The following is an 8,798-nucleotide window of genomic DNA, read 5'->3' as shown; positions in this document are numbered from 1 at the left end:
TACCTTAACATACGTCAGTGACAAGTCGAGGAAATGTGCATTTTATTCAAAAAGTTAAGTTTTGTGAAATTCTCTTTTTATTTTCCCTTTTTTCATTCTACGCTTGTGACATCATAACTGTAGTACTTAGTACTCTTCTCATCCAGCAGTGAGTGCGCTGATACTTTAAAAATTCATATCATTTGAACGGATTGTCGGATTTTCCTCAAATTTTCACTGATGTGTTCTTCTAATATTGTTGCATTGACTCAATCCACCTGTATATAAAGGTGGACTTGTCCTTTAAGGTGATGAGGTAGGTGACCTAGACGAGGTAGGCCCATAGCAGATCACAATTTTCATGAAAGAATCCTCCTATGGAACAGTAGATTACTTCTCAGGCGTTTATAGTCGTGTCCTAAAGAGAGGCGCTAGACAGAACTGGAGAGGGCAGGCTTCGCTCCAGAATAAAAGTTCTCGTTTGCTTGAACTTTCCAGGTGGTTCACTCTCAGCTCAAGTACGTACTGTAGTAAACTGAAAAGTGTAGACTGTAATCACACACAAAAACAATGAGTTTTGGTTAAATCGGACCAAAAAAGGTATAAAATTTACCGTTTTACATATTTTCTGCAAGATTGTTGTAGCGCCTACTGCAGGTAGGCTGCATATTATTGTACAAACTATAATGAGGCGATGATATAACGGTCCTTACAAGTCTCCACGGAGTTTATTTTGCCCCGGTTGATAACCACGATTTCTGTGTTATTATTCTTATTATATTTTATTATATTTTATTTCATTTTATTTTATTTTATTTTATTTTATTTTATTTTATTTTATTTTATTTTATTTATTTTTTGTTTTGTTTTTTGTTTGTTTGTATGTGTGTGTGTGTGCGTGTTTTGTTTTGTTTTTGTTTTTGTTTTTGTTTTTTTAAGTTAAAGGAGTCGTCATGTTTCCCCGTCTACACCTTGTCATTTCCTCCTTATTTTCCGGTACCCATCCCAGCAGCGGCAACCCCGAACCTTGGAAATCAAACTCGGCTGGGCGCCGTGACGCTCCGATCACGAAGCTACTCGAGCTCCGGCCGTAAGACTGCCGCTCTACATGCTATCACTGGAGAGCAGTTCCCACTGAACATATGTTATCATCACCAATCACGAGGTTTTACATTCTATCATGACTGTCCCAGCGCACATCCCCTTTCCTTCAGCGGCCGCGAGCTAGGATCCCAAGGCACCAGCTGCTTTCAAGCATGCTCATTCATATCAACTCGCATAGCATAGCTGTACAGCAGGAGTTTTGTCGTCTGACCGCTGCGACCGCGCCCGTGTGCGAGTCGGAACACTTACGTTGTATTCCATCTACTGAGGGATGTTCCATCCCGTCATCCTTCGGAGAGCGGGTGATGGCAGTGCAGTTCACAGTTTTATCATCATTATTGAGATATCTAGCACTTGAGAGTCTCCTGTTTGATCATGGATAATTGTGACGCGAAAGCCTCTGACATATTTATTCCTATCGATTCGTACTTAACAATACATGTACCTATTATAGGCCTACAATTGTTTTCTGAAGAAAGTATTACTATAAACTGAGAAATGTGAACCTGTTTGCGTTGTAAGTAGGTCAATCAAAATATGTACTATCCCCACACTATTACTAGTCTTTGTTCTCCTGTGTAAATTTCCTCTATTCTTTGTTCACACTTAGAGCCAGTACACATCTTTTCAAAAACGCGATGTAGTAAGAGTAGGCTATATGCCTCAATGACAGTTGTAGTCTTTTCCCCCCTTCTTGACCATTAGACCTATACTTATAATCTGTGTTTATATTGTTATTATAATATTTATTATTCTCGTAATAATTTACTCTAAGAAAAACAGGTTCAACTTTGCACTTTTACGGTTGCAACTTTGCACCTTTAAAGGTGCTCACTGATCTGAAAGGTGCAGAGTTGAATCTATATTTTCTTAGAGTGTTATTTTCATCATCATCATCATCATTGTCGTTATCATTATCATCATTATCGTCATCATGATCATATAGTTGATATGAAAAATCAAACAACTGTAGCCAACAAGTCAAAGCTTTGTCATGTTTTAATAATGAGTACAAAGACATACCATTATGCACTATAGGCCTCAATATATACGTACAGGCAACTTCGACCGCGCACATGCATGCCCGAAAAAAAATGAGTCATATACAAGTAAAAAAAAAAAAAAAATTAAAAAAAAAAATGTTACCCTACGTGATGGATATGAACATGACTAATGTGTTGATTGTATTGTGTAAGTTGTAGAATGGAAATGCAACTCAACTTCGCCTAAGTCGATTCTAAAGGGACTGGCCGGAGAGAATCCTTCGACTTACGCGAATTTCGACTTATGCAATAGAATTGACACAATTTATATACAATCATGTTTATATTCATCTGGGGTATTTTTTTTTTCTTTGACTTGGCCGGTATTTCGTCTTGTGCGAGGTTGACATTGGCGAAGTTGACTGTGTATAACATAATATAATTTATTATTGCTTCCAACAGAATGTTTATAGTCTTAATAGAGAAAGACTGTATAATTTGTGGAAATCAGTACATGTAAAGTCGCATTATCATGTCCTGGACCAGGTAGTTATGGTTTATATACATACCAATCACAATACGTAAAGCATTCTTCCTTCCCTTCCAAGTGTTTTGTGGATGAAAAGTGCATGGCAGTGCAAAGACCACTATAGAGTTAAAAGACAATTAAAGAAATACAAAGAAACAAACAAATCACAACAACAAAAATAAGCAAAAAGCGAAATAAAACAAAACAAAGCACACTCGTTCAACTTACGTAATATCAATCAGTCGGAATGGTAACATAGATTTTAGGGATTTGCCGTGTAACAAAAGTTTACCACCACATACAGAGAATAAATCAAATTTAATACTGTTCAAATAGACAACTATGCAGGCCCATTGCTAGCATTTTCATGGGGGGGGGGGGTTCAGAATTTTAAAAAGTGGACCACTTCCCGACAGAACAAAAGAAAAATGCTTCAGCGCAACTTCCTGGCGGCCATAACAAGCCCCATTTCATTTTTTTTTTCAGACGGGGGGGGGGGGGGAGGGTTCCGCGACTCATTTTTTCTTTTTATTTCTTTTATTTTTTCAGCTGCTGACAAATGGGGGGGGGGGTTAGGGTTACGGAACACCCTGACCCCCCCCCCCCCCAAGTTACGGGCCTGCTATACGCACAAAGATATTAAGTGTTCGGTCGATAATCTATAGCAACTAAGTTTCTATACGTCATAAAAATCGTGACATACAACTTTAAAGTAATATGACGTGAAGAATTATTTTTTTCTGAAAAAAAAATGAAAAGATTGGTGTGATGGTCAATATGAGTTTACAAGGTGACGACACACCATATTATTCAAAGTTGTCCTGGAATTGTATTCCATATTTTAATTTATTTCAGTCTACGTACTGCACATAGACTGGCATAGGATTTTGGCCTTGAAAGAGATTTGAAATAAATCTGATCTCCTATTTCTTCGAAGGGAACCCAAACCCAAAGAGAAAGATTGAGTGAAAGCAGCAACATTAGTAGAACACATCAGTGAAAGTTTGAGAAAAATCCGACAGTCAATGCAAAAGTTATGAACTTTTAAAGTTTTGGTGCTGGAACCGCTGGATGAGCAGACTGCTAGAGGTTATGATGTCATGTGTGGACAACAATATAAAGAAAATGTAAAGAAAATTCAGCATGCTTTCACTTTTCTAGCATAATGAAAGAGCACTTGACTGACCGCTTTCAGAAAGCAGTGGATACAAATGCATCAAGTTGATGGAATGTGTAATTTTCATGAAATATGAATTTTTGTGGAAATCTCTTGATATTTTCTTTATATTGTTGTCCACACATGACGTCATAACCTCTAGTAGTCTCTTCATCCAGCGTTTCCAACACCAAAACTTTCGCACAAAAATTCATAACCTTTGCATCGATTATCCGATTTTCCTCACTTTCACTCATAATATGTTCTACTAATGTTGCTGCTTTCACTAAAATCCATATTTCTCTTTGGGCTTTGATTTCCTTCAATCACTAACTTCGATGCCACTATTGATTTTGTTTTCACCGAATATCCATAACAATCGCTCGAATGATAGTTTTGAGTAGGGGGGGGGGGCATTGCGAGTATCTTTCGAAAGAAAACGGCATGCACACAATAATGAATGTGTGAAAGTCATCATTAATCACGATAAAAATGTTGATAGAACATCGCAGAGTTTTTAAGCTTATATCAAGACATGATTACGTTCTTAGAGAACAAGTTGCGTAGTGAAAAGAATATATGCATGTTCGCTTTATTTTCGCTTGCCCAAGTCGTTGTACAGAGATAATAATGCTTTTTTTTCTCTGCCATCATCACGTTGAAAAAGAAGTCAGTTTTCCAATACAAATTTCCGTTATTAGAATTATCAGAATTAGAATGTGCTGAAATAGAAACTTGCATAACAATTCTTTTCTTCTTTAATTTTCTTATTTTTTCTTCTTGTCTTCTCTTTACTTTTCAACACATTTTTTTTTTAATCCTAAACCTCCCCAGGTGGGGACGTGGTTGTAAAGGCTTGCCATCCCGTGCCCTTTCTTTTTCTTCTCTTTCTCTTTAACATCCGGGCCACATGAAACGAAACGATGGTAATGTACCATACAGCTATCACTTTTTGCTATCGCGAATATACCGTCGCCAGATGGAATATAAACACTCCTCCAGTCTCCCAACTTTCCTCGCATTCCGATCACATACTAAAAGTCCTGCTGCCGATACGGGTCAAACTGCACTGCCAGTCAGTATGCGGGCTGCCTCTTTTCCCTCAATTTAATGCCGCTGGTTCTTCCATCAAGACCGGGACGTGAATATTCTCCCGCTTTGAAAGCGATTGCGTCCTCTATTACATTCGATCCGCCTCATCAAATTCAAGTTCACACCATACAAAAGGAGTTTCCTCGGGGAACTACTTAGGTTAATCGAACGCTGCGCGCGGCCGCGATCCCCCAGTATTCTGCAGGCAACTATAGCTATCAACGGGGAATAACTGTGCATCGGAACTATCTCCTGTGTTTTGTATCCTCACAAAATGGGTGTAAGATGAGCCCATCAAACGCGCAGGGCCTTCTAATGTACCAACTGAGAGCGACAAGACTGGTAATGACCATTATTGCACATGCGCACCGATCGCCTGGGCGACTCTTCCTTCATCGTCTGCTAGCTCTGCATCTCTCGTGATAAAACGCATTTGTGAGATCATTCGTAAAGAGCGGGAGATCATTCATGCAGGAGTTCCCTCCGCAGTGCCTTTTGTTGTCTGTCATGCTCCTCCTCTCTGCACGCCTAGAGCTATCTCTTCGTTAGTTACCCGAGTTGCCTGCCTGCAGCCAGCATATCACACAATGGACATCCTGTGCCTATCGCCACTCTGCGTATATGCCACGTTCTGAAACTATTAGAAGCATATAGGCTCGCAATTTGGAATTTATTTTGGCTCACAGTGAGAAGGGGGAAAAGGGATACACAGGACCATCGACTCTGAAACGAAGCACTTAAAGCAGAGTGAAGGTTAGTAAAATTAACTACGGACCGTCTATGATGCTTTTTTAAAACAAGCCGTCCCTGGCCCTGGGGCCCTGGAAACTGTTATGGTATAATTAAGTCGTATATTACGTTCTACGTTTTCAGACCATGTTGCGTACATTAATATATTGCGGATGTAACAGACAATGTTGCTCACTGTCTTATCAAACTTGTTTATAAGCTTTGTATACGGCATATTGACAGCCATACACGAGTCTTGGTATTAATAGGGAACGCTCGTACGTGCGTATCACTACCCGTAGAAATTAATCATGTTAGCGGCTCTCCATGCATAGTGACTAGTGTAGATTATAGTTAGAGGAAATGATATACGGTATGGTATACGTTTCACATCTGCCATTCAAAGCGGATCAGATCACCATGATAACACTCTATTAACAGGAGATTGATTGGCACTCGTGTATTTACAGTTTATTGAGTGTCGATGCACTTACAATGTCATAGGGTAGAGGGAATTTTGGAGACTGTGAGTATGGCCTATGTGCCGTCATCCTTGTATTCTTGACAAACATAATTGTACCAGGGAGCTTTTCACCTCCCTATTGTCATGGCAGGAATGATTGTAGACAGAAAAATCCGTCTGTCCGGTGGAGTTTTTTTATCTTTACTTTTATGGCTCATCTTCGTAGGGGATTCCGGGAAGCCAGACGTAGTCTCCGCCGCGGAACATATCCCCGACGACAAGATACAGACCGATCTTTTGACTTGTACTCACACAGGGGTAATTATTCATGGGTGGTGGCGACAGGCTAGAAAACAATTTTCACACTCCGGTATTCGAAGGTCGAGGGGAAACCGGGGGATTCCCCCGCCAAATTTTGACTCCGGAGTGGGTGGGTCTTGCGTGGACCACGTATACAAGTGAAATTACATCATTTTCTTATTAACGATGACAAAAAAAAAATAATAATTTTATACGGTTTGCTGCTGTGTTTGTTTAGTTTTTTTTTTTAATGTCAAGTGTGTTTGCTTCCCATCTATGCAATTAATATGGGAAGTTAGATGACGATACATTAGCTCTCCCTACGTTATTCGTGGGTTTTTTTTTTCTTGTAATTTGTTCACACTCCATTCGTGTCATGTAATAACAAAATGCTGTCTGTGTTGATGGCGGCTATGATCAATCTAATCCTTTCAACAGATGGTAACCGAAGCGGCCGTCTGTTAAGTCCTAACATCATAACTCATGACCACTATTTTGGTGTGAGCTTGGTTTAGTGGTGGCTAAAGCATCGGAGCTCCATTATATAGCAAGGGCAAACGCTTGATTATCTGTAATTAACGACAACGTCATTTGCCCGTGCGCCCCTGTGGTGTCGAACTAGAAAGGTTACTTGGACAATGCGGATAAGACTACTCTGTGTTTCATTTTCAAAACCCTTTAGCGTGTGAGGACCAGCTGGTGTACGAAAATAGCGGAGCTAGATATATGTTTATATCATCTTTACCGTTTTAGACCGAGCGTTACAATTACTGTAAGATTCAGTGACATAGTAGATTGATATAAATGCTATATGGCGATATAACAGCAGCCAATAAACAAGCAATCGCACGTAGGTGTGGATAATAGATACCCTAATGATTGCGTCGTTTTTGTTTTGCTTTGTTTTGTTTTGTTTTTTGACGAGGGCCCAAAAACATGCAACTTATGCAAGGCGACGTGACGATATGTGCAAACTATTTAGAAAGAAAAATCAAAACAATGCCGAAAATATTTGCCGCATAATTATGCCTTCCTATTTAGAAGTTGATTGTGATAGATAGGCCTATACATATATAGAGTAAAATCAAACGAAGAATGTAGAGAAATTTCGTGAATTTGATTGTTTGATCTATAAGTGATGTCTCAAAGGATTTCACGCGACATTTTCTCATAATCATTTGAATTGTACTAATACTATAATCTCTGGTACAAAATGTCAAAATGAAACACTCTTACCCTGTATTAACGTCATCGTGACTATGAAATAGTGTTTCACCTTGATGCCCTGCCAGATCGCATTTTTGTTGCTCAGAATTATCTCGTGATATACGAAGCAGCGTGACAATTACAGATGGAAATGACTGTGCCGTGAAAATGAAATCCATGGTGACGATATGCAAAGAAGGCGCGTGGCAAAATGCTGATGTTTCATTACGTAATTCTCTCTCCCTCTCTCTCTCCAGGGAGGTTGTCTCACCTCCCTGCTCTCTCACACACACATACACACTAGCTAGCTATATTCATGTATTGTATAATTTTATGCTATTTATCCATCCATCCCATCAATCTATCCTATCTATCCCGTCTATTTATTTATCTATTTATTTATTTATTTATTTATTTATTTATTTTTTATATATCTATCTATCTGTCTATCATCTATCTATCTATATCTGTCTGTCTGTCTATCTATCTATCTACCTATCTATCTATCTATCTATCTATCTATCTATCTATCTCACATACTATAAGTTGTTCCAATCCTCGATTTCCCAGCCTAACCAACCTACGCTTACTTGTATTTTTTAATCGCCAGAAGACAATAATATGCCACATGTCATCTGTACTTCGACAACCTCGATTGCACAGATTAAGAGTAAAACCTTCCCTCATCATTTTTTTTTTTTTTTTTGGGGGGGGGGGGGGACGCCAGTTTTTGTCGTCATTGCTCACAACCACCACTGGCTCCTTCTCTTCCCCTTCCTAGAAACCGCAAGGAATATGAAGTGTCTAGACATCGCACGATGTGGATTACACCATTTAGCTCCGGAATTAATACACGAGACCGTATATATTGCACGGTAACCACAGAACGCACATCTTCTGATTATCGTTTCGAGACCAAAGGGTCATCACAAAATGTTAACTTCTTGTTGAGACCGGGTACACCTTTCATTATTTGGCTATAAAACAAAAAAAAAACCCAACAACAAATAACAAACAAAAACACATCACGACCCCTGTCGAGTAGAACACGCGCAGTTATCTAATGTATTGAAGAAAGCGTAAAAGTAGGCCTAGACTACTTCCTATCAAATCCAACATTATGTACTTACGCGTGTGAGTTTGAGTTGTGGTAAATTCTTGCGAAGCAGAGCCCAGTGAAATCATTGGATGAAGTCGAGCAAAGTTGGTTTATCACACATCTATCTACATGGTTCATTCTCAAAGACCGCCTTCTGA

The 8,798-nt window shown here is 39.2% G+C and overlaps 1 protein-coding gene across 1 annotated transcript in view; it reads left to right on the top strand.

Moving 5' to 3' along the window:
- The first annotated feature begins 5,394 nt into the window (after positions 1–5,394).
- Positions 5,395–8,798, top strand: part of LOC139723598 (uncharacterized) — a 71,802-nt gene continuing 68,398 nt past the window's right edge. The window contains exon 1 of the mRNA XM_071634833.1: positions 5,395–5,596. The gene's annotated coding sequence lies outside the window, so the exon portion shown is untranslated. The remainder of the gene's footprint in view (positions 5,597–8,798) is intronic.

This window comes from Diadema antillarum, unplaced genomic scaffold (genome assembly GCF_040938485.1).
Source record: "Diadema antillarum isolate AM-2024a unplaced genomic scaffold, OU_Dant_1.0 scf00000015, whole genome shotgun sequence".
Lineage (NCBI taxonomy): Eukaryota > Metazoa > Echinodermata > Echinoidea > Diadematoida > Diadematidae > Diadema > Diadema antillarum.
The sequence above is the reverse complement of the archived record's forward strand: the minus strand, read 5'-3'. Positions and strand labels throughout refer to the sequence as shown.